Source organism: Ovis aries, chromosome 1 (genome assembly GCF_016772045.2).
Source record: "Ovis aries strain OAR_USU_Benz2616 breed Rambouillet chromosome 1, ARS-UI_Ramb_v3.0, whole genome shotgun sequence".
NCBI classification, from domain to species: domain Eukaryota; kingdom Metazoa; phylum Chordata; class Mammalia; order Artiodactyla; family Bovidae; genus Ovis; species Ovis aries.
Window position 1 is genome coordinate 144582544 of NC_056054.1, and position 23022 is coordinate 144605565.

Sequence of the window (23022 nt, forward strand, 5' to 3'; positions counted from 1 at the left end):
TTGTTCAAAAGTAGTGAAGTTTAGGTGACATAAAGTCTTCCCTTTCACACATTATTTTTGCTATAGAAACATATTTAAAAGAAAATTTCGATGCCACTCTATTTAAAGCAAAAAGAGTGCATTGAGGAACTAACATCACATTTGTATATGTTATCCACTGTGTATGGGTGTATCCCCAAAACTTGAGCAGAAGATATCTGGACAATTGAACAAACATGTATATGTTGTCATGTTTACTTGTAAGATTCTTGAGAATCATGTCTAGGAAGGTACATGATAGCCAAGCTTCCAATTCTAATCCCAGCTTTAGAGTCAATTTTAGAGATTGTTCTGAACCAGTAATCTGACCACTTTAAAGGATATGTGCATGCGAAGTTGCTTCAGTCATGTCCGACTCTGAGACCCTATGGACTGTAGCCCACCAGACTCCTCTGTCCATGGGATTTCCCAGGCAAGAATATTGGAGTGGGTTGCCACTTCCTCCTACAGAGGATCTTCCCAACCCAGGGATCAAACCCGCATCTCTTATATCTCCTGCACTGGCAAACAAGTTCTTTACCACTAGCACCACCTGGAAAGACTATTAAAGGATGTAGAATTCTCTAAACCTTAAAGACATTATGACTACGTTAGAATTCCTATGCCTCTATTTCCTTTCCTTAAGATTTATTGGCTGATTTTTTTCATGCTCTTTCCTGCCTCGAATTTGTCCATCTTAGGATGAGAATCATGATGCCACTTCAAAATGATTTAGGAGAAATCATGAATGACCACAGGAACCTGAACTCAGGGAAATAATTCAGTATCATCCCTGAAAGTGCCCTGTCCATTGCGTTTGATGTAGTGGACATTAAACTAATCTGGAAGGTACATTTGATTCAGCCACCCCTTTCCACTGAGATTACATGTGGGGTGCTCTGACCAAGATAGGTAAGATGTAGAATCACTGATTGTAAGTTGCATGGCCAATTTATTTTTCTTTGCACACTGATCTAGCAGTATACCCTCGAACCACAAATAGATATGTGAAATACCATCACAGTTAGCATTTAAATAATCTACAGCTGGTTTCCTAACTGTGAAACTTAAAACTGAATTTATGTAAGATAATGATTCAGTCTTTGCACAAGACTGTATATATCACTGGGCTTTGGAGTTTGGATCTCAAAATTTATTTGTAAGAGATGATAACACACTGAAGTTCTTGAAACTTCACTCAAAGCTATATATATATATATATATATATATATATATATATATATATATATATATATAATTGACATAAGATCATGCAGAGAATGGAGCTGGATCTAGTATTCCAAGGAAAAAAAAATATTTTGCATATGGCATTAGGAGATGTGGGATCAATCCCTGGGTTGGGAAAATCCCCTGGAGGAGGGCATGGCAACTCACTCCAGTATTCTTGCCTGGAGAATCCCATGGACAGAGGAGTCTGGCAGGCTGTAGTCCATGGGATCACAAAGAGCTGGACACTACTGAAGTGACTTAGCAGGCACGCACACACATGATTGATGTTAAGGAAGAAAAATGAAAACACATTTGTATGCCTCTTCCTAATGAGAGTTGGTTACCACTGGCTGGGTTTTGAAGAACTGGCAAAAAATAGTGTTAGTCTTTCAAGTGATATTAAGCAGGGTGATTGATATTTAACAGTAAGGAAATCAGTGGATGGCATGGAGGAAAGTTTTCTAAATAGTTTCAAACACTGTCCCTAGTCTTGTCAATGGTTTGGGAAATATTTTTGGTTCATTTAACTAAAATGTCACTTATGGATGTTAAAGCACACACACACAAAATATTATTATTATTCTGAATTCTGAACAAATAGACAACTGGTCGAATAAAATACAAATTAGTATGTTTTAAAATTATTATATGTATTTGTGCCTTAAAGTTTCAGGAATTTTCTCCTACAATCAGAGAGGAAGCTTCTGCAGTGTTGTTATACTTCTGTTTGTGCTCTACATCCAGTAATAGACACAAACGAATAGTGGAAAAAGAAAGCAAAGGCAAAAAGATGAAATTGCTTCTAAAATATTGCCTGCTACTCCTGAGTACTTGTCCTTTTTCACATTATTATCAGTTATTTAATATTGCCATCAACATCCCTGCCTGATGAGTAGATAATGATGCAGTCTAGCTCTTTCTGGGCCTTCAAACAGAGTGCCTGGGGAGGACAGCTGCACTCTAAAACACAAGCATCTCTCTACCGGGCCGAGGTCTCAAGGATGTAAGACCCACTGCAAAAGGTTAAGTCTATACAGTCCCGGGATTGAAATGACAAATTTTATGTCTACTAAGAACCTAAAATTTTGTTGGATTTGCAAGTTTTTGTGCAAGCACAGCATTTATAAGACAGGCAATATTCTTCCTTGAGAAGGAATTTATATTCTCTGGCAAACACAGAACAGAGGTTTGTTAGGAAAGCCTATCCACTGAAAACTGTGTAAATACTGGCTACTTACATTTCATTTGCAATATGCCATCCTGAACTGGGATTATAGCAATGAAGTGCTGGAAGGGCATTCTTTATAGAGTGAATAGACTCTAACTTCTACCATATTTAGAAAGTTATATGTGGAATATATTTATAATGTATATCAATTGATATGCAGTCTACTTGGGACCATCTAGAATTTTCAATTTTTAAATCTTTTCAGTTGACATATATATATATATATATATATATATATATCTCAAGATTTACCTATATCAACTTATAGACTTATAAACCTGTGAAATTTCTGTCCATTTCTTTCAGTAATATAACTAATTTTGCAGTCATAGGCTAGGCAAGTTAAACAAATCAAATGTGATTATAATCAGAGAACAACTTAGAAGTAGGAATTTCTTTGGAAAGTTTAAATGCCAAATTGAGTCATTTTATGGGATATAAGCACTAGAAATAATTAAGTTAAATCATTAACATTCTAGTTTAAAGCAGAAACATCTTTAACCATGTCTATTGTAATTTTAATTAAATGATCAACTGTGACAGTTAAATGTATACATTCAGGGATTCAACAAATTTTTAGAGTCTATCTGAAAACATATGAGATATAGAGACAAATGACCTAAATCCTAAAATCAAGCCATTTGACTCATAGGGAAAAAAGACGAAAAGATTCTCAGAGCCATTAAAAGTGGTGGCTTATATGAATTCCTTTAAAATTATGTTGACTGCTTCAAGATTTTGGTTGCTTCTAACATTTCTTGACAATGGAACTATGGTTATATGTTGCTGCAAAAAAATATATATGTGTCAACAGAGAAAGGATGAGTTTGTTTTTTAAGTTGTATTTCTAGAGAATAACCTTAAATAGAGCATGTAACTAGCAGCACACACCATTAAGGTGTATTTATTCATTCATTCACAAATGGGCTCAGTTCATATTTAGAGTGTTGACTATGTCTCAGGTTCTATGGTGATTCAAAAGAAACAAGGGTCCCTATTCCCATGGAATTTAAAACTAGTGGGGAGTCTGAAACAAATATAAAAAATAAATTTGATTCTGCCAACAATTACAGAGAAGACATACAAAGAGCTCTGAATCCCTAATAAAATGACACTGATATGGACTAGAAAGATAAATAGAAAGTTTAGCAATAACAATGAATCAAAGAGCTAAGTGAAATCCAGGTAGGGAGAATGGCATGGAGAAACACGTCCTAATCATAGGGATTTCATACCAAGTAGAAAAAGATGACCAAAATAATGGAATTGCTTGTATTCATTGAGGACAAGTACTCCTACAGTGTCTAGAAAAATTTAGGGCACATATGAGTGCTCCAGGTTTTCCTATAGAGTAAAGAAACTGAAGACATTAGAAAGCTATAGACCCTTGGTCTATTTTTAACATCTGCCTGTCCTGAGTGAAGAAACAGTTTGTTAAATTATATACTAAGTATTAGATGCTCTCCTACCTTTGTTGTTGTTGTTGTTGTTGTTGTTGACTTATGGGGGTGTGATCTCACACACCCATGGTGGGTAGTTCATTGCACTGGTGTCCCCAAAGAACCTTGTCTTCTGGTTTCCATGTCTCTGTTGTTGTCTGCTCTCCTTAAATTTTGGCAAGTTGCTTTAACTAATAGAATGCAACAGGAGTGACATTTTTCTAGTTTCAGGCCTTAACCTTAACAAGAAGTGGCAGTTTCTACATTTGCATTCTTAGAACCCCTGAACTGTCATATAAGTTACCTGATTCTCCTACAAGAGAGACCACATGGAGAGGGAAGGGATGGGAGATTCCATGAAGGAGACAGAAATACAGCAAGAGATGAAACCCCAGATATATAATCCCCATCAAGTCTAAAACCAAGATGTGAGTTTGAGTACTTCCTTTGGAAGGGGACCCCAAGATGCAGTTCAGGAAATGAAGAAGGAAAATGAGGAAGAGAAGAAAGTTAAGGCTACTTTATTGAGCAGACAGACACTGAGGGCAACTGAGGCACAATTGCTCTGCAAAGTCTGGGAGGTAGGGTAGAAAACATCTCAGAGTTACCAGCTCCAAGTGCAAAACTGGGTCATGTGTCCACCAAATCCCCATCCATCATTGGCGGAGTGCTGCTCCCAGAAGCTCTAATTTTCTGGCACTTCTGAGGGTCAAGTATGCTCCTGCATCAGAATGACACCCACAGGCAGGGAGTCACAGGGGTTTAAAGTAAACAGCCTTTGAGATCAAGAGGTAAGCACTGACTGAATATAGCAGAGCTCCAGGTAGTCAGCCTCTGCCACAAAATTTAAATTTCTCAGATATTTAGCAACCTTGTCTTAGCCTATTATTTCATCTCTAGCCTAACACCTAGCACGTACAGCATACTGTATATATGGTTGTTACATTTTGAATCTGATACTCGTGAAAGGCTTTGTGTAGTATTGAACAGACTCAGTGAATAGCGGGTAGTGAAACATGATGGAAATAAACATGCCTATTCCATTCTAAGAATACGAGTCAGGATGCCCTGACAGAACTAAAAATTATGCCATTCATTTTTGTAAAACCAGTGTGCTTGGATGTTTTATTCAACATTCAGCTATATTTTGAATTGCTTGGGTGGAGAAAGGACAGAGGAGACTTTCTAAGAAATCTAGGGTATTGGGTGTTCTGCTGCCTTAGCAGGAAGTCCTCTGAGGAAGCCTCTATGAATGCTATATGTCAGTACCTGAGCAACTTAAATAGAAATGGCAGACATTTAAGAGAAAATGTTTCCTGGTCTCATTCAGAGCTTTTACAAAAGAACTGTTGCTCAAAAAAAATCTTAAATATTTGAAAGAAGAAAAAGTCTCTTCATTCTTGAAAAGTTGTGTATCAAAACCAGAGGGCAGAAATGTAGTTTTAAGAAGTAGCAGATTGACAGTCCAGGAACTAAACACCTGCTGAACAAGGCTCATTTCAGCAGACAGCTATTAAGATGCTTTGTGATTATATTTGGAGTGTCCGCATTTATCTCATCAGATATTTAAGAGGAAAAAGGTATGTGCACCCTGAGTAAGAAATCAATGGAGCCAGTTTGGATGCAATTCTCCTCTTAGCTCTTGGAACTAGATGAAGAAAATCACAGCAAATTAAATATGAAGCTCATTTTCATGTTAATAATAAGAAGAATAGCCCCAAACTTCTTGTCCTAGGCTGGAATGCCTAATGTCTACTCACAGCTGCTAGGCTGTTTGGTCCCTATAGCCTAACTTTCACTTCTAAATGGAAAACTTGAATTGTGTCAGGATCTAAGTTCAATTTAGTAAATGTGGTATATTTAAGAGGACAGAGGAAGAGAGAGAAAAGAGGAAAAAAGACATTAGGGAAGATGGATGTGCCTTGGCAGTGTCCACAGGTAAAGAATCTTCCTGCAATTCAGGAGACGCAGGTTCAGTCCCTGGGTTGGGAAGATACCCCTGAGGAGGAAATGGCAACCCATCCAGTATTCTTGCTGGGAAATCCCATGGACAGAGGAGCCTAGTAGGCTACAGGCCACAGGGTAACAAAGAGTGGGACACGACTGAGGAACTAACACTTTCACATTCACTCTCTATTTGCCTTTCAGGAGAAATGCAGTGAATGAAATGGCCAAAGGCCTTATCTCACAGGGCAGAAGAACAGCGGGGTAGGGGCTGCATAATTCATGAACCGAGGAAATGAACCATGCATACGTTTAGCAAGAACAGAGAATACCTTAGAACTCAATTCACTTTTTATAGATGAACTGTAAATTTTGAAGAATTATGTGGCAAAATGATCTAGGGATACATCATGTTCATCCCTGTGTCAAAACCACCCCAGTAACTTATCCTTGCCTCTCATAATTTAGTCAGGATGCTCTCTTGGATGTATCCTATAAATCTCTCCTGAGGCCTCTTCAGCTTTTACTGGTTTTTCCTTTCTCTACTGGAAAGAGAACAGAGTTGAGAACTGTCCCTCACACATTGTTATTTTCTGTTACTTTATTGGGTTGGCTCTTTATTTTGTGGCTTGGCAGTGCTATTTATGGAGTGTTATAGAAGTGTTAGCTGCGGCCATTACTGCTGATACTACTGCTTGTACTATTGAAAGTCATTTGAGTGTGTTTTAGAACTTCAGATAAAAACTCCTTAGGTCAACATGCTTCCTGTCTATTAAAAATGTCCTTTTCCATAAACAGTGCTTGATCTACCGTATAAAAGATAATCAGTTGAAAAAGGGAAAGCACATTTTAAAGGTCAACTTCAATGCAGTTTTTCTTCCTGGCAACCTGCATCAGAATCAGGTGAAGTATCCTTTAAAAAGGGATTTCCCCAGTGGCTCAGTGTTAAAGAACCCGCCTGCCAATCCTGGAGAATAAGAGACTCGGATTCGATCCCTGGGTGTAGAAGATCACTTGGAGGAGGGCACAGCAACCCACTCCAGTGTTCTTGCCTGGAGAATCTCATGGACTGAGGAGCTTGGTGGGCTACTGTCCATGGGATCAAAAAGAGTCAGGCACAACTGAAGCGACTTAGCATGCACCTTTAAAAATGCTGCTTACTAGGAGTGACCAATAATTTGGACTCACATAAGGATTTACATGGGCTTCCCTGATAGCTCAGTTGGTAAAGAATCCACCTGGAGACACCAGTTTGATTCCTGGGTCAGGGAGATCCACTGGAGAAGGGACAGGCTACCCACTCTAGTACTGGACTCACAAAAGGATTTACATGGGCTTGCCTGGTGGCTCAGACGCTAAAGAATCTTCCTGCAATGCAGGAGACCCAAGTTAGATCCCTGGGTTGTGGAGATCCTCTGGAGAAGAGAATGACAATCCATTCCAGTTTTCTTGCCTGGAGAATCCCAAGGACAGAGGAGCCTGGCGGGCTACAGTCCATGCGGTCGCAAAGAGTCTGACATGACTCAGCAACTAACACACACCCATGAGAACCTCTGTGGTGTGGGATTCAGAAATATTCATTTTAGATAAATTATCCAGGTATTTCCTATTCACTGGAAAATTTGAGGACTTTTGCTGGTCTTTATATTAAGGGCCAGGCACATGACTTTGACCTTCCTTGATGAGACTTTTGGTGGAGTATTCATACACACTAGATATGGTTGTGTCCGACTCTGCAACCCCATGAACTATAGACCATGACTATAGCCCACCAGGCTCCTCTCTCCATGGAATTTTCCAGGCAAGAATACTGAAATGGGTTGCCATTTCCTTCTCCAGGGGATCTTCCTGACTCAGGGATCAACCTCGCGTCTCTTGCATCTTCTGTGCTGGCAGGCAAGTTCTTTACCAGCTGAGCCACAAGCAAAGCTCTAGATAAGGCCAAACATATCTCCAAAACATATTTTATTCTGTTAATTATTTTTATTAAGCAGTTACTTCATGTATATTTTAGTATTGATAAATAATTAGAAAAATCTAAATTGCTAAAGTGAAGACACAAAGGTAATTTGACATTATAGTTTCCTAAAGATTTATCCATACTTTTTATGCAGACATGCAATCATAATTATCCTATAAGTTTTTTAACCTCCCTTTTGGTTTGAAATTAAATATTTTCAAATTGAATATTTTCAATATCATTAAAGATATTTCCAGAATTATGTCATTTCTAAAAATTTTATGTCATTTCATCAAAGTTATATGCAGGCATATAATTAAAATTTTAATTTATTAAACTCAATTTTATTGTTGGAGATTTTAGTTATTTATAGATTCTTTAGAAATATTAAAATGCTGAATTAACACTCTGATCATATTCATTTACTTTGCAACTGTGAAAATATCATGATACAATCTTCATAATTGTGATAACATATTCTTGACCATTTGCAATTATTATAGCAGACTTTAGATTGCTAGCAAAATAAGGAGAAATTTTTCCCTAAGTAGTTGATGACTATAATGAATAACTTTATTTCATAGTCCAAATACATTGCATATTTTTAAATTAACTTTATGAAAGTGTAATTGTTCATTGCAGTGAACATGAAAACTAAATGAAAGACTCCAGTTATCAAAATTTAATGTAAAAAATATTTTTCACTTCAGATGTAGCCATTTGAAACTGAGAAGGAAAAAATAGCATAGAAAAACTTACCTTTAGTAAAAGTAGGAAAGGAAAGGGAGATGAAGCACTTAGTAGTACTCTGACAGATTACATATTTTTTATTTTGTTTGAAGTCAAAGCAGTCTTCAAAAATTTCCCTCTATTTTGTAAAAATGATTTCCCAAGCTGAAAGGATTTTGAAAGGAACCGTCAAGGTGAAACATTTTCCAGAAAATTCTCTTCTACATGAACAGTGTGCTAGCAAATTAAAGCTAATAAGAACATTTGATGTGAATATGCTCACTGAGTTTGTGTTGAGAGAGCAGATCTCCGTTCTTCAAATGTGGAACCCTGAGGTCTTGCGACTGACAGTAAGTTTTCATATAAGGAAATCACCAGAGCATCACTAGTGTGTTCTCAGTCTCTTGTGAAAAGAGTGTGCATCTGAGGAAGTGAGCAAAAAAAAGTCCGCCAAGGGCATGATTGCTGCTGTAGCTAAGACTTCAGGGTTTCTGCTATCCTCCAAGAAAGAAATGCCTGGTTTTGGCTTACCAAAATGTTACCAGTTGCTTCATCTATTTATGACTTACATCTATTTTACAAAGTATGATTCCATGGTTAATCCCTTCATAACCTTTATAAAATTCTAATTTAAAGAATCCCTCCAAATATTTTAAAGGCAAGATATTTAGAATTATTGGAACCAACCAAAACTTTCTTTCAGTCGAAGCTTATTCAACACTTACTCTGAGCTAGTTTAGTTCATTTATGTATTCCTCAAAATAACCTAAAAAGATAAACTTAATTATCTCATTTTGCAGATGAGAAATTATAACCATCATAATTAAAATACCCAAAATTTTCAAGTAGTAAGTGATTGGATCACAAATGAATTATACCAAGTTCCTATTCATTATTATCAATCTAGTTCCTAGAGCAAACAGCAGCTTTAATAGAATCGATACCATAAAAGGGATCTGTTCTTAAAATAGCATTTTATAATTTGCAAAGAACAATGGGGATAAAAATTTTCATTGAAGTACATCATTGAATGTTTTTTTTTTCATAAACAGGAGAAGAATAATTTGACTTTTCCATTCATATAATAGAACAGTGATCTCAAAACTTACTGAACACATTCCCTTATCAGTAAAAATGCTTTGAACTTGCCAAATATGTATTTAAAAATTTGTAAAAGGTTATATACATGCTATACTGAATTATGTTTTTATAAATTACATCTAAAAATTCAAAATTAAAGGGATCAAAGGTATGAATCATTCTGAAGTCCTCATTTTCCTCTCTCCTAAAAATCATTTTTCATGGTCCACTTTGCAAACTTCTAGGATATATTCACAAAAATCCTTCCAAACAGAAAGACAAACTTATTGTGGGTAAAGGTAAAGAAACAGTTCACTCTTGAAATTTGCTACACTGTGTTTGTAGATCTAGAGAGTAATCTCTGGGGAGGGTGGTGGTTATACATGTGTATATCTTATAAATTCTCTTAACCAGACTTAATTAAATTCATTTGCTGTATTTCTAGAACTTCTGAATGTTCTTGGCTAGTTGGAAACTCTCTATATACAGTCTCTGCAGGTTGAATAGTATACATACCAAAAGTCAGTTCTATTTTTTTCTCCTGAATAGAGTTTAACTGTTGTGCATTACCATGTGATCTAATCTTCAGATTTTACCTCTGGATCAGCAAACTAAAATAGAGAGCACCAGATAGAGTACTTATTCATGATGAAGAGAGTCTTGCATACCTGTTCAGCATCATTTGATTGTTCATAAAGGAGCCATTGCTAATCATTTTAGAAAGGTTGAGTTTAGTGCATATGCTGGTTATTTACAACATGGTAAATGTTCCACCTGCTCACACTTGCTGGAGGCATAGAGATGGGAAAATGTTTCTGACCCAGGAATAAAGAAGCTATAAACAGGTTTACACTGCATTAGATCCCAAAGGGAAGTTAAAAGTCTGATAACTGGAAGAGCCACTCATTGAAATAATCCTTGATATCATAAACATTGCTTCTATTGTAATGGCCAAATAACAAAGACAACGAACGTGGCAGACTGTTTAGGAAAAGATAAGTCCCTTTTCGCATATTCAGAGTTCTGTGCTTTTGTTTTTCAATGCTGCTAGAGGTGAGAGACTGGATAACCAAGCAGAAGTAGGTTTTAGAATTAAAATTTTATCTCCATTTTGAATTAGATATTCAAACTGAAGTTCAAATGAATGATTCAAATACTGAAAAACTTCAGGAAACTGATATTTCAAACAATTCACAGTTTTAATATAGTCTTGTAACATATTTTAAAGTGGTATTTGAGTTTTAGGCCTTATAATTAACTTCTGGTAATAAAATTAGCCTAGTCTTTTAACTTGGAATATTTTTATTCTTAATGTCTTACCTGAATTTTTCAGTGAGCAATTTTAAACCTGACAGAAAAAAATAATGAAAATTTGAGCAAATGGCTATATGATGACACAGTTTAAGCTTCTAAAATTTGACTGTCATTCTTCATTCATTCTTTGTTGAATTGCACCATTAGTTAATGTGTGTAACCAACATTAAACAGTGAAAAATTAAATTATTCAAAAATACTTGTATTTGATATGTACTTATTTTTCAGTGTTTGAAAAATATTTTGTTTCAAAAAATATTAAATACCACAACATTTTCATTAGAAATAATAGTTTTATGAATTTTTAAAATATCTGTTATATCATAATGTGCCTGATCATTCTGTATCATAATTGTATGCACAATTTGAGTGGCTTAAAACTGCAAAGGATAATTTACCTGTCACGCAAGGTCCTCATTGACCTCAAAGATGCCTTTCCACTAAGATCATTCTCCACATTGTCACTCAGGGTTCCAGGCTGCTTCAGTGGGTCTTATAAACAGAATGGAAGAGTGGGAGAATAAAGAAAAGCTTTTCAGTGCCTTAGCCAGAGACTTTCACGTGTCACCTTCTCATACAATCCATTGGATTGGTCAAATGGACTAATCACATGGCCGCATAGAGTTGCAAAGGGGATGAGAAATGAGGTCTTTCTTTGCCCATAAGGAGAGGGAAACAATTTTGATGAATACTAGCAATGTCTATTCACATGCATGCAAACATGTTCTAACTTCTGGAATATACTACTTATTTTAATATAGTCTATTAAAAAAAGAAACCTACATTGAGCAGCTCTCCCACTAAATGCCACTCGTCCAACAACTGGATAATGTATTTCTCGTAAATTATATCAACTTAGCAATATTTATTTATTAGAAGCTCATGAATAAAATGCTATGACCTGAGGAAGACATCATTTGCCCCTTTCTTAGAAAAATCTTATATAGCTGTTCATTACTTTGCAAGAATATCCTGCACTTGCCATGTGTGAAATTTATAACAGTGGAAGATTTCATCAAACTGTGACCTAAGGTATTATCCTTAGAATGAATTTGAAATTTTCTGGGCATAACCAGGAGCTATTTCTCTGCCAGCAGTGGCTCCAGGTAAATGGGGAACACTCGGGGCAATCTCTCACTCTGTAAAGAGTTTTCCAATTCTTTTAAGCACTTAGAGGCCAGGAAAAGACACTTTATAAATCAATAAGTTACTATAATGCCATAAGCCTTTGACCTGTCTGAATCATTAGACTCAATTTGCATTGCTTAAAAGTCAAAATAATAAGTGCAGAGAGGAAAAACCATTTATGACTCAGCAAATGTTTCCTTGTAGTCGATAAGTTGTGAGAATGAGTACAGAGACTAGAGGATGGTGAACAAGGTAGAAAGAACTCTTTCAGCTGCAAGAAGTTTGTAATGTGATCAGTAAGAAAGAGGAGGTCCATTTCAGTGTTTCCTTTGTAAACTCATATCTTCAAATTATTCCTCCTTCTTTCTGATAGATTAACTGTAACTGTTGATACAGTTAATCTATAAATGTTAAAGATCAAAGGTACTTAAAAAGAAGTTGTTGCTTTTTATTTTGTGACTGAATTCTGATGCAACTGAGAATATAAATCAAAACTTCACAAAATCGATCCAGCTAGACAGTCCCCTCAATTTCCCAGTCTCTGTTAGAAAAATATTTTGCCATTATACTATTAAAGGAACCTTTATTTTTTATTGTTTCTCTCTTCCTACTTCTTTTAAAATATCATACATTTAAATACATATTTTTAATTTGGTAAACCACCTGTCAACAACTTGTCGGTATTCAATTAAGTACGTTTTAATTCTGCAAAAGAAGAAGTTCATATCATTGTCCCCTACAAAATAAACTTGTATTTTGTAACACTTGCTTAAGTAGTCAGTATTCCCCAGTGGTGCGGTGGTAAAGAATCCATCTGCCAATGCAAGGGTCGGGGAGACAGGATTCGATCCCTGGATCAGGAGGATCTCCTAGAGGAGGAAAATGGCAACCCACCCCAGTTTTCTTGCCTAGAAAATCCCATGGACAGAGAAGCCTGGAGGGCTACAGTCCCTGAAGTCGGAGAGTTGGGCACAACTGAGGGACTGAGAATGCATGCGCACACATTCAGTATGGCAGCTAGTTGGCAATAACTCATCCATTGAAACTTGATGCCTGAACAGAATGAATATATTATGAATAAATTTCAATATATGAATAGATTCTGTTAATTTTCAAATACGAAAACTGAGGTGCAAAGAAATAAAGACTTTCACGTGAAGTCTCAGAACTCATTGACTACCTTTCTACCTATAAAATGCAAACCCATTTCTCCTCATTTTATATACAAGTGTGTTTCTCCGAAGCTAAAAAGTGATGCAGAAGAGAGGTCTTTCAGTAGACTTGATTATCATTTTCAAATTATTAATTTATTTTTTCATCTAACCATTCATTCAAAAAACATTTATTGAGTATTTTTCAGGGAACAAACTTGGGATTGAGATGTTTTCAGTTCATTGTCATTGCTTTTAAAAGCTCACATGCTAATGGGAGGTGAAAACAACAACATTTATGTTGTGCTAACTGCAAAGTGCAAAATGATACGGATAGCTTGTTACTTTTGCAAAGTTATTTGGCCAAGACCTGCTTTAAACAAAACAAAACAAAAAAAGAGTTTGTCAAATTGGAAAGAAGGGAAAGTTGTCTCTTGCCAGAAAGCACATTAGGGCAGGTGGAGAGTGTTGTGATCCGAACATGTGGGAGACTTGAGGCATCTATAGGACCTAAAAAGGCAACCCACTCCAGTATTCATGCTGGAAAATCCCATGGACCGAGGAGCCTGGTGGGCTACAATCCATGGGATTGCAAAGAGTCGGACACAACTGAGCGACTTCTGTGTGTGTGTCTGTTATAGGACCTGAACTGAATGTACAGGCTGGGACTTGAAAGGTGGTTAGAGCTTTTGGTTGAAATAATATTGGAATACTAGTTTTATCCTTTACTGACTGCTGAATTTGAACAACTACGTAACTTCTCTGACTTTCAATGTATTCCTTGTAAACTGGGATCATTCTTCCCTTCCCAATAGGTATCATTCATTGTTAATATTTAGTTAAATAAAATATAAAGCATTTAGCACAGTGACATATAAAAAATAAATATCTAATGTTTTTAAAGATCTCAAAAGCCTTTTAACCACTATGTTGATATGTTGAGATGATCACCAGTTTACATAGAATATATAGATACCATGGCTATATGCTGTATGAATATAAATACATATGCCAATAGTATATATTTGTTTGTTCAAATAATTTAACAGAGAAAAATCATTCAACATTCCATAAGCCCTCTTAATATAGCCTTCCTTCCAAACACTAACTTAAAAAACAAATTGTCTGAGAATCTGTCTACCATATATTTTATTTTATTTTTTTTTTTAGTCTTTATTTTACATTTATTTATTATGAACAATTGGCTCAGGTGGTAAAGAAGTCGCTTCAATGCAGGAGACTGGGTTTGATTCCTGGGTTGGGAAGATAGCCTGGAGAAGGGAATGGCTACCCACTCCAGTAGTCTTTCCTGGAGAATTCCATGGACAGAGGAGCTTGATGGGCTACAGTCCATGGAGTCACAAAGAGTCAGACACGACTGAATGACTAGCAAAATTCTGAATGAAGTTGAGCATCTTTTCATACTTTTGAGATCTGCATTTCTTTCTCTGTTGGTTGTCTGTTTATATTTCCAGCCAATTTTTTCTATAGAGTTGTTGGGGTTTTTCTCCTCTATCTTTAGAAGCTTTTATTTGTGCCTTAGGGGTATTTGTTTTTTATATAAGTTGCAAATATTTTCCTTGGTTTGTCATTTGTCTTTTTACCTAATTCACAACATTAAAAAAATTTTTTTTCTGTTCTCTGATTTTTTTCCATATAACACTTTTTTAAAAAATTTCAGTTCAACCAAGTTTATCAATTTTTTCCCCTTATTGTACTTGGATTTGAGTCATAGTTCAGAAAGTTTCACTTTCTCCAAGGTCAGGGAATAATTTGCCAATATTTAAAAAAATATTTTTATAGGTTCAGGTTTTATATTTTAACCTCATGCCTACTTGTAGTTTAATTTGATATATGGTATGGGGAATGGATCCAGTTTTGGTTTTTGCCAATGGCTATGTGCTTCTCCCAACACCACTTGTAGAAAGTCCACTCCTCCACCAATTTGGAATGCCTTCTTTCGTAAACTAAGTGTCTGTATTCAAGTGGAGCTCTTTATGGATTCTCTGCTCTGCTCCATAACTCTGCCTACTCATGTGACAGTACCAAGCTTTTTGGGGCAGATGCTGCGTTGAGTCTTCACTAAGGTGTGCAGGCTGCCTAGTTGTGAAGGGTACTCTCTAGGGCACATGGTCAGTAGTTGTGTGTGGGCTTAGTTGCATATGGCATCTTAGTTTCCCAACCAGGGATCCGACCTGTGTCCCCTGCATTGGAAGACAGATTCTCAACCACTAGACCACCAGGGAAGCCCTGATATCAAGCTGTTTTGGTTTTTTTTTTAACTTTTTTTTTTTTCAGGATTATTTATTTTATTTTTATTTTTATTATTTTTTTTTAGCTTTTTATTTTTTAAATTTTAAAATCTTTAATTCTTACATGCTTTCCCAAACATGAACCCCCCTCCCACCTCCCTCCCCATAACATCTTTCTGAGTCATCCCCATGCACCAGCCCCAAGCATGCTGCATCCTGCGTCAGACATAGACTGGCGATTCAATTCACATGATAGTATACATGTTAGAATGTCATTCTCCCAAATCATCCCACCCTCTCCCTCTCCCTCTGAGTCCAAAAGTCCATTATACACATCTGTGTCTCTTTCCCTGTCTTGCATACAGGGTCGTCATTGCCATCTTCCTAAATTCCATATATATGTGTTAGTATACTGTATTGGTGTTTTTCTTTCTGGCTTACTTCACTCTGTACCATATATTTTAGACAAAATATATCCAAAAGAGTATATATATATATATATATATATATATATATATATATATATATTAGAATGTTAATAATTTGCATGGGAAAAAAAGTTTATGGTCCAATTAATTTAAATTTAATTTACTCAAATTTTGACCTGAGTAAGCAAAATTTAAAAATTTTCTTGACTGAATGATTTATTACAGCCTTTAAGAAAGAGATAAAGTGCATAATATTTCACTGATTTATTTCACCATGAAACATATTTATTATGGAACATCTCATGTCATTATTGTTTCTTAATATTTTGAAAAATTTTGCTTTAGACATTTATTTCTGTCCAGGCTTCTTCACTTTCCAAAATTGGAGCTAGAAGTTGCCTGCTTCTGAGCCATGTACTTTACATATCCTATTTTATCCAAACACATGTATAACAGTAGGCAGGGCAAAAATTCAACCATTCTAGGCCAGAGAAATATTTGGTTCTTATTCTTTTCATTGGTTTTTCATTTGTTGTCAGTTTCATACACTCATTTCAATTTATAATTTTTATATTTTTTATCTTAAATCTAAAGTAAGCAGAATAATATATATTTTTATTTAGTCCTCATTCCAGTTCTTGAGACCTGACATATAGTCATTTAAAACATAATTATCACTATATATTTGTCTGTTGGTCAAATTAGACAAAGTTTGTTACCTTTCTCTTACAGGAATCCTGGTAAATATGCATTACTCTAATCCTAAAAGATTTTAAATGCTTGTACTTTTATTGACTAGTTCTCCTTGTCATTCACATTACTTTCAGAGGAAGGAAAAAATCCAGAAACACACATATGGCAAACACATAGACAGGAGTGAGCTGATTCTAATATGCTATTGTCCATGTCGACATAAATTTATTAGAGGAATGAATATTGGTTTCTATTTGTCTGCATGTCATGTCTGGCTGTGGTGTACATTATGCCAATGCTATTTTGGATTGATTGCTGACAGCAGCATCATTCATTATGCATGTGAGAAATGAAGTCCCAGAGAAATAATTTTTTTTCAGTTTGACTCCATGAATATACAAAAAGGTTGGAATTTCTTTGTGGTGGTAATCAGACAATAAATGTCTCATTACCATGTTTAAACTACATACTAAGTTATAAGCATTCGTAGTATACTGATAGTTAGTGATGTCTTGTTTTGAGGTTTAGCTGTGAAAAAATGTATGATTTGAAAAATAGCCTAGTACCTAGGAGAAGGCAATGGCACCCCACTCCAGTACTCTTGCCTGGAGAATTCCATGGACAGAGGAGCCTGGTAGGCTGCAGTCCATGAGGTCGCTAAGAGTAGAACACAACTGAGCGATTTCACTTTGACTTTTCACTTTCACACATTGGAGAAGGAAATGACAACCCACTCTAGTGGTCTTGCCTGGAGAATCCCAGAGTTGGCAGAGACTGGTGGGCTGCTGTCTATGGGGTTACACAGAGTCGGATATGACTAAAGCTACTGAACAGTAGGAATAGGCATTCCAACTTTGCAAATTGCAATGTTAAAATTATTTCACTATTAGTCTAGTGATGGAACAATGTTACATCTGCAAAGAAGAGAAAAAGATAAAAGAAACACTAGAGTTTTGTGGTGGTTCAGGTTACTTCTAGTAAACTAAGGTAGAAATTTATTAAGACTCTGTTGCTCAGTTCATGTTTCTTATAGTTCTAATTACACCAATCATCATCTGTTCCAGTTGTATATAATACTGAATTATAATCACGGTTTAAAAATCAGATACTGCAAACTGACTGAAGCAGAAAATCAACAAACAGAGGGAAGAATGCATTAAAAATGAGATTTAAGTATCAGAAGATGCATGACTTCAATGACTCAGTTCCATAGACCAGATGTCTTGAACTATATTAGTCATTCAGTCATGTCCAACTCTTTGCAACGCCATGGACTGCAGCCTACCAGGCTCCTATATCCATGGAATTCTCCAGGCAAGAATACTGGAGTGGGTTGCCATTTCCTTCTCCAGGGTCTTCCTGACCCAGGGATCAAACCCAGGTCTCTTGCATTGCAGGCAGATTCTTTACCCTCGGAGCCACAAGGGAAGCCCCAGATGTCTTGAAACAATGTCTGTAATGAAAATAGTCAGTTTTCAGTTACCAATTGGCCTATGAATCACATTATGAAGGCACATTAAGTGTATTTCAAGTTGAGTGCATTTTCACATGGCTTTTAAAAAGGCTGTAATTTTGTTGAGTTTTGAACAAACTGAACAACCTTAAAATGGGGTTGGGCTTCTACACCATTTTTGTGGAAAATAAATGAGTTTATCTTCTATTAGAGTTCAACATTTCTAAATTTCTATCTAACTTTGTTATTATTATTCATGCATTAACAATTTCTCATGTTTGTTCTTCTAGTTTGTTTCCATTGTTTTTTGTTTGTGTGGTCTGGGACACTTTTCAGATGTTTTTGGAGAAGGGAATGGCTATCCGCTTCAGTATTCTTGCCTGGAGAATTCCATGGACAGGAGAGCCTGGTGGGCTACAGTCCATGTGGTTGCAAAGAGTTGGACACAGCTGAGAGACTAACACTCTCACTTTTCAGATATATAAGGTTATGATGCAATATGAAGAAAAATGTTGTAAATATGTATATCACTCAGTATGGTGTAAACACAATTTTACCTAGTCTGTCTATCTCACTGTTACCTATGATGTGTATATATTTTAAATTTCAACAGTGTAATCATTATCAGAAAGCAGAAAGATTTAGGACAAAGAAAAATATTAAAAACATCTTTCTATTTATGCGTCATTCAATTCATCCATCATTGTGTTGTTTAAAAGTATCTAATTTATATTCAACCCTTCCTTGCATCTTTTTTGCATACAAGTTATAGTAAGTTATATAGACTTTATCAGTCCTAACAGTCACATTATATTGCACTGAGTAGCAAATTAGTACTGCCTGCATTGTTATTAAATGTCATTTATACCAAAAAGCAAATTTGTACTAAATTTTATACAAAAGATCACTAAGGTAATAAGAATTTCATACACTCTATTGATCAAATTTGGGAAGCTACAAACAGCCAACATTACTGGAATTCATCTTATGTTTAATAAATGAAGGATACTTAATAAAGTATAAAGAAAAACATCACCATATGTCCACTTACTAGTTTTATTATGAAAGCCTTTCAGCGAATCACTGAAAATCCTATCAAAGGATTAAAAATTCAGTTTTCTTATCTATAACTTAGCATTAATAACTGGTTCAAATATATAGTTTGTTTACCTAGTGAGCAAACAAAAAACTAGAAGTTGCATCAAACTATTTTGTCACCTAGAAAGAACTATGTAAATTGTAAGAATATTAAAAATATTAAAATATTACTTTGCATTAAAAAAGAGAAAGTTTAGAAAGGTTATGTGTTGGCCAATGTTCAAACTTATTTTTGGTGAGTGACAATACTTTGTAAGCAGTAAAACATTTACATTTATGAAAAATATTAGACCTTTTGCCAGTGATGTAGGGGGTCATTTTCCCTAAGATTTAGCTTACCAAAACCTATTGGAAATAAAGTAGCAAACCCCAATAAATCTGTAAATAGTAAAACATCAGAAAAATCTATTAATTTAGGTCAAGTATTTATATTCCCATAAGAAAACTAAACATATTATCATGTCAGTGAAGTCACTCAGTCCTGTCCGACTCTTTGCGACCCCATGGCCTGTAGCCCACCAGGCTCCTCTGTCCATGGGATTCTCCAGGCAAAAATACTGGAGTGGGTTGCCATTTCCTTCTCCATGTCAAAATATATACAAATCTATGAATCTGTAGTTAAGTGTTTCAGTAAAAATTCTTGTGAATGTAGGCTTGACTTATCCATCTCTTCTGATGTATAGAATATGGGGAAGCGATGCTTTGTGACTCCCAGTGATAAGCTATTAAAAGGATAAATTCCTCCTGGTCCTCTTTCTCCACTGAATTGCTCATAGTAGAACAACTAAGTTGACACGTTATAAGAACATCAGTTTGATGACAAAGATCTGTATAGTCAAAGCTATGATTTTTCTAATAGTCATGTATGTATGTGAGAGCTGGGTCATAAAGAAGGCTAAGCACTCAAGAATTGATGCTTTCAAACTGCAGTGCTGGAGAAATCTCTTGAGAATCTGTTGGACAGCAAGGAGATCAAAACAGTCAATCCTAAAGGAAATCAACTCTGAATATTCACTGGAAGGACTGATGCTGAAGCTGAAGCTCCAATATTTTGGCCACCTGATGCGAAGAGCTGACTCACTGGAAAAGACACTTATGATGGGGAAGATTGGGGGCAGGAGGAGAAGGGGACGACAGACATCGTTGACTCAATGGACATGAGTTTGAGCAAATTCTGGGAGATGGTGAAAGACAGGGAAGCCCGGAGTTCTACAGTCCATGGGGTCGCAAAGAGTCAGACATGACTGAGCTACTGAACGAGAACAAGAATATTCAAGAATTCATGAGGAGTGACCCATGAATAGAACTGAGCCCTTCCAGCAGAAATGAGTATCAGTTTGTGAGCCATGTAAGTGAGCCCCCTTGGAAGCACATCCTCTGGTCTGTGGATGACTACAACTTCAGCCAACAGCTTGAGGTCAACGAGGACCAAAGCCAGAAACACACAACAAAGTCACTCCCAAGGTCCTGATCTGCACAAAATGTGAGAGATAATAAATGCTCATTGTTATTTTAAACCACTAAATTCTAGAGTAGTCTGTAATGCAGCCATAGATAAATGAAAACAACAGAAAAATAAAAGCATACTAGGCTCTAGGGATTAACCTTTTACAGCTGAAGACTGATAAATAAAATGAACTATGAAATAGAATAGACAATCCAGAAACAAACTCACATCAATATAAACTTGATATACAGCAGAATCATCACTACTGTAGAACAATAAGGAAAGCATCCAGAAAATCGGGTGGAAAAAGTACAGGGTTTCTTCACTACATCATACATAAAAAATATCTGGTGGCTTAAAGATTGAAAGGTCAAAAAGATGAAGCTTTAAAATTTTAGGAAAAAGTAAGAAAATTTCTTACTGGCGATAAGGAAGAAATTCTTAGACAAGATGATATTTCTTAAAGTGTTGTTTATTTGAGCTTTAAAATTATCTGAAAATGTTTCAGAATAACTTATTTTCAAATTATGTAAAACAAAGTTAATAGAGCATTATAACCTGATAATGAAAATTTACCATCTATTCTTAGAGGAAAAAAGGTTTGCCTAGATAAAGTGGAATTTGTACAGTGAATAAATGTATAATCGTTCTCCCATATCCTGAGTCTTTTTATTTTTTGTGTGTGTAATGATTCTTCTTGTGCCCTATGGTGTATTTATGCCACTGCTAGTTGCTCAAGAGCCTTCTTGTTTAAAAATAACAAAGAGAATAAGAGCAAAAACTCTTAAGTAAGCATTGAAAAGAGTCAGACTCAATCCCTTCAGATTTTTCACTTTTTTATCTAATCCTCTTCCACTTCCCCTGCCACCAGCAACTTCAATCAAATCTACACTCCTGAGTACAGACATCTTATCTGTCCTTTTTCATTACTATAGATGTGACCCAAATAGCTCTCTCTTTGTTTTCTTAGTTTAGCTGAAGCCACTTGGAATTTCCTAAAGTGATTTATCAATATTTAATCAATATTAGGGGAAATCAAGACTAGATAAATAAGTACATTGCCAAAGCATAATAATAGATATTTGAAAATTATCTATTTTGCTTTCTAACATGATAAATATTAAGCTCCCATGCAGTCCTGGCCTCAGACACTGACCTAGGTCTTTTCCTTTCAATTCATAATTCGATGTGTAACTGTGTAGAGCAGGGACACTCAATATATTTTCTGATATCTTTACCCTACATCAAAACTCAGTACACATACTAAAACATAAAGATATGTATATATACATGTAAATATACATATATGTGTATGTATTACTAAAAAAATACAAAGTAATATTGGGCAATTCTGAGTAACACATTTAGATTTTTTAATGCATATCAAAATCTAATATATTTATTTCTCATGATCTAATTTTGGATCACAGAGATCAGCAATTTTATTTTGAATGAAATAGAATAAGATATAATACAAAAGAAAGTACCACAGTGCATCACAGGTGGTAAGAATAAATGTTTTGGGTTTTTTTTCAGCTATATTTTCTATGTATGTCTGAAATGTTCTATATTTATACTGGTTTAGTTGCTAAGTTGTGTCCGACCCTTGCAACCCCATGGACTGTAGCCCACCAGGCTCCTCTGTCCATGGGACTTTCCAGGCAAGAGTACTGGAGTGGGTTGCCATTTTCTTCTCCAGGGGATCTTCCCAACCCACGAATCGAGCCAGGGTCTCCTGCACTGGAGGCAGAGTCTTTAACAACTGAGCTATTGACTACTGACTGTTATAGTCAGAAAAGTTTGAAAGCTACTAATAAAATTTCCCTCTAAAGAAATGTCTTCCCTTTTTTTCTATAATGTTTATCCATAGTCCCATTGTTTGCCCCTCTTCTCTCTTTAGACAGCTGGCATTACTTAGCCCAAGAAAATAGGCTAATTACCATGTAGTCAAGTCTATGGTCTTCCCAGTAGTCATGTACAGATGTGAGAGCTGGACAATAAAGAAGGCAGAGCACCAAAGGATTGATGCTTAACTGTTGCGCTGGAGAAGACTCTTGAGAGTCCCTTGGAAAGCAAGGCGATCCAACCAGTCAATCTTAAAGAAAATCAACCCTGAATATTCATTGGAAGGACTGATGCTGAATCTGAGGCTCTAATACTTTGGCTACCTGATACAAAGAACTGACTTATTGGAAAAGACCCTGATGCTGGGAAGGATGGAAGGCAGAAGGAGAAGAGGGCAACAGAGGATGAAATGGTTGGTTGGTGTCACAGATTCAGTAGATACAAACCTGGGCAAACTCCAGGAAATAATGAAGGACAGGGAAGCCTGGTGTACTGCAGTCCATGAGGTGAAGAGTCAGACACCACTTGACAACTGAACAATAGCAACAGGTTTGTTATTCAGGCTCACCATCTGCATGTCAGTAT

At 35.9% G+C, this 23022-nt stretch overlaps 1 pseudogene; it reads left to right on the forward strand.

Annotated features, from left to right (window-relative positions):
- The first annotated feature begins 8700 nt into the window (after positions 1 to 8700).
- The window catches only part of LOC132657596 (craniofacial development protein 2-like), a 163772-nt pseudogene continuing 149450 nt past the window's right edge, over positions 8701 to 23022 (forward strand).